A 4,775-nucleotide genomic window follows, 5' to 3' on the forward strand; every position below is an offset into this window, starting at 1 on the left:
GTGATGCACTGACATCGAGCATAGAGCAGTACCATGGCAATGGTAAGGCCAATTAGGCCATTGTCTTAGGTTTCCCACCGAACTCTTAATTTTATAAATATTTATAAAAATTAATTTAAATTTAAATTATTGAGTAATATATTTAATTGTATTATTTATTATTATTTCGTTAGTAAAATTATAAAATTTCAATATATGTATACACATCGATATATTATAAATTATTTAAGAAGTTTATAATTCATTTGAAAATTATAGAAGAATTAGTTTCCATTTATTCTAAATTAAAAATAATCATATTAAAATGAATATAGTGATTACATTTTATGAAAAAATATGATGTGTATTTTGATGAAAATGAGAGTGCGAGATTACACATTTTTTTTATTGTAAAATATAAAATTACTTTGTACTTTTTATTTGAATCAAAATAATTGAAAATTGTAAAAGAAAATGAATTGAAAAAAATATTATATTTATCTTGAACTAAATTTAAGTTTGAATGAGTATTAATTTAATATTATTGGTTTTAACTTTTCTCCTTAAATTGAAGATATTAAAAGAAATACTAACAGAAAAATTAATGTCTTATTAAAAACATTAAAGCATATTAAAAAATTAATTATTTTTATATGCTGTTTATAAAATATAATTAATAATACTTGTAATTATTGTCATTGCCAAAAAATATTCAAAATTAATTTTTTCTAGATTCAATTTGAAATCATTTATATTGTAAGATATAGTGGAATAAATTACTATTGAATGAAATGTGAAAATATTGTTCGAATATTAAATTTTAATTAATAATTTTTACCAAAAAAATGGAAGAATAAAATGAAAATAGATAAGACTCGCCTACCAAATTTGCCTAAGGCAAAAAAAAAAATATAGTCACGGCTCCGGCATTGAGTTAGGCCAATTGATATGCTTTTTCAAGCCTAATAATTCACTAGTTAACTTAATTACACTATGAATGGGTTTGAGATAGATAATTAGTTTCCACTTTCTCATGCAGATACAAAGTGAAACCTACGTTGATTTTCTCCTTCGATTTAAATGAAATCATATGATCTAATTTTGGATATAAAAGAAACCTTGCGCGAGTCCAAGATGAGCTATATATATCGCCTATAAACGGAATAGATTCTCGAAATATTCAACTATATAATTAATGGGAAGTTTCGCTCATATTTCTTGGGTTGGCTCTTTCTAAGTGATTGTTTTAGTGGGAATATTCAACTATATAATTAATGGGTCACTAGAATCCTTTAAATCCCGAAATCTCTTACGAAAATGCAAGATCATGAAGAGTAAAAGAATTAAAATTACATAATTTAAAAATATGAAAGACTAAAATTGAGAGTTAAAAATTATAAGAGGACTAAACTTATAGTTTAACTAAAAAAGTAAAAAGAAATGAAATAAGTTTTTTATAAGTTAAAATTAATTTGTAGATGAATTAATTTGTAGAAACTCTCTTATATTAACTTTTTTTTTAATTTACGTAAAAACTAAAATAAGTTAATTTTAACTTTCAATTAAGATAATAAAAAATTATTTAATCTTTTTTTCGTTGGAATTTTAGGGGCTCTCTGAAAAAGATAGTAAAAAAATAATTCCTAAGAGTGTGTTTGGATAGGGTAATTTAACAAGGTAATGTATTTTATATAGGAAATTAAATTCTTTTTTATTAAAAGTAATTGTTTGGATATTTTAGTAAAAGGAATTCAAAATTTTAGAATTTTAAAAGGAATTTTAATTAGTTGAAAGAATAAAATTTCAAATTCTATCTTCAAGGGAGTGAATTTGAAAATTCTGTAACTCACTCTAACTTTTCTCTCTCAAACTCAACGTACCTTGGAAGGAGCACAACCATGATGTCGAACGTACGTCGCCACCGCTGCCTCCTCCACCTCCGTCGCTTCGTCGAATCCATACATCGGTGCCAATGGCCCCTCGCCTACTGGCGTCGTCAGCCTCCTTTCCAACTCCTCGTCACCGTTCTTCCTCAGCGCGTTCAGCTCCACCAAGCCTCCGATCAGTCTCTCGTCAAAGAAGATCTTCAGCACCGTCACGCTCCCCGTTCTCTCTCTTAGATCCTTCTCCCGCTCCGCGAAAACGTCGACGTTTATCTTGACGAACCTCAACGCCCTCTCTTTGAAGAACCTTCGTACTGCGCAACACTCTCTACAGTTCGTTGATGGAGTGCTTCAGCGTGGAGATCCCCTTGCTGATCGCGGACGACAGGTCATTACTACGCTGGCGAAGGAATTTTTCGAATGTGGAGGAGGAGGAGGAAACGATGACGTCATTTTGAGTGTAAGTCGTTGTTGGAGGCACTGGCTTTAGGAGAAGTGAATGTGGTTGCACGATTGAGAGCGGTCAAAAGCTGAAGAGAGGAGAATTAAGGAGAGAGGAGAATTTGGGTTTGACTTGTTGGTTTTGGTTTGAAATCTGGGGCTGTCATTTGGTGGTAATTCTGTGATTGTTGAAGAGACAGGTTGTATCCAAACACATAATTTTAAAAATAAAGAAATTTAAATTGAAGCATTTGAAATTTTCAGAATTTAAAATTCTTTAGAATTTTAAATTGTCTCATCCAAACATACTCTAAAGGAAAAGTTTGTGGAATGAAAGAAAACTTTTCAAGGTAAAAGGATGACCATATGTTGTCTGTTCTCCACACTCCATATATGATATAGGCCTAGTTACTACAAACTCTATGTACATACCGATACAGGAGCAGTGAAAGAGCCTATGAAGGCCATTCTCTTAAGCACATTCAGTTGACAACTAAAACTCTGTGTTAGTCTATACTTAACCTATCTTCTCTGTTAGTTTGTCAGTGCTGTGTGAGAAAATATTGTGACATTGTAGACATATATATTCTGGGTTTTGGTTTCTAGTAACTAAGTATAGCCAATTTTTATTTGTGCATCATATATATTTTTTGGTCTTTGTAGACAAACCACGTTCAATTCATGATTGCAGAATTTGTTTTCAGGCTGACCAATATTTTTTTTTGAAAGGAACTTACCAACATAATTTATGTTGCATTTTTTGTGCTTTACATAAAATTAAGTGCTTCTTCCGCATTGTCATTTCTTTGTGAGGTACTACTTGTGCTGCCCAAACTAAATTATTTTTAATATTTCCATATTTTAAGGGTTAATTATTATATTATTCCATCCATTCTCATTTTTTTTAAAAGAACTTACCCACATATTTTAGTTTCTCCTATTATTCTTCTTTTTTTTTTTATCTCCCTCTTCCATTCATCAATCCACCCAAATTTTGGATGCATTTTTAACATTTTCCTAATTCAAATCAAACAAATCCTCAATTAGCACAACTAGAAAGAATGCTTACAATATCTCTACTTTAACATCGGTTTTTGATAAAAACCGATGTTAACAAAAGGGTGGTGGTATTTTTGTAAATAAATTGATTTTGTTAACATGAGATTTTAAAAAAAAAACAATGTTAACATCAGTTTTTCAAACAGATGTTAACGTGGTGATGTTAACATCGGTTTTTGAAAAATCGATGTTAATGTAGTGATGTTAATTCTTGGAAATACTGTAATGAATAATTATTTGATTTTTCTGTTTATTCTTGAATCATTTTTATTTTATCGATCACATTTGTATTTCGTATCAAACAAAATGACAAGACAATGATGGATGAGTTAAATGAAGTGAAAAAGGCATTGAATCCAACAAAAGTGTTGCTAGTTGTGGATGCAATGACAGGGCAAGAAGTTGCAAGTATTTAGAAGTGTATTTTACTCTTTTACATCCATAGAAATCTTTGAGTGTCAAAGAGGGTTTGCTTGCATAATCTTGAAAAAGTTTTGTTTGTTTTTAATATGAACTATTTTAGGACATTTTTACTTACCATTCTATACTTTTAGCTAGGAAGCCTGTCCATATTGCAAACAAAAATCTTATTGTGTTGTTCAGTTCTGATTGTTTCTTAGTAAGTTCCTTTCATGTTTTTAGTTCTTTATTGTACTCTATTTTTCTTGTTATTAGAATATTCGGTTCCTATTCACATTCAGAAACTATTTTTGAATCTTCAGCTTTTTGCATGCAATCCCTTTGAGATTTTTCCTTCATTATTATTATAATTATAAATGCATTTTCAAAATATTTATAAATGCAATTGGAATATATATATATATATATATATATATATATATATATATATATATATATATATATATATATATATATATATATATATATATATATATATATATATATATATATATATATATATATATATATATATATATATATATATATATATATATATATATATATATTGTAGAAGCAAGCTTCATGATGATGAATCATGATAATGAATCAAGTTGATTCAAGCAGTTTTGATGATGACAAAAACCCCAAAGAATGATTTCAAGATTGAGTCAACAAGTTCAAGATCAAGATTAATTTCAAGTTTCATGAGAAGAAATCAAGAAGATTCAAGAATCAAGAGAAGTTTGATTTCAAGATTCAAGAGAAGATGAATTCAAGATTCAAGAGAAGAAATCAAGAAGACTTCACAAGAGAAGTATTGAAAAGATTTTTCAAAAAAAACAAACATAGCACAATTTTGTTTTTCAAAAGAGTTTTTCTCAAAATTTTCTAAGTTACCAGAGTTTTTACTCTCTGGTAATCGATTACCAGTTTCCTGTAATTGATTACCAGTGGCAAAGTTTGATTTCAAAAGCTTTTAACTGAATTTGCAACGTTCCAATTGATTATTAA

The sequence above is a fragment of the Glycine max genome, chromosome 8, assembly GCF_000004515.6.
Source record: "Glycine max cultivar Williams 82 chromosome 8, Glycine_max_v4.0, whole genome shotgun sequence".
NCBI lineage: Eukaryota > Viridiplantae > Streptophyta > Magnoliopsida > Fabales > Fabaceae > Glycine > Glycine max.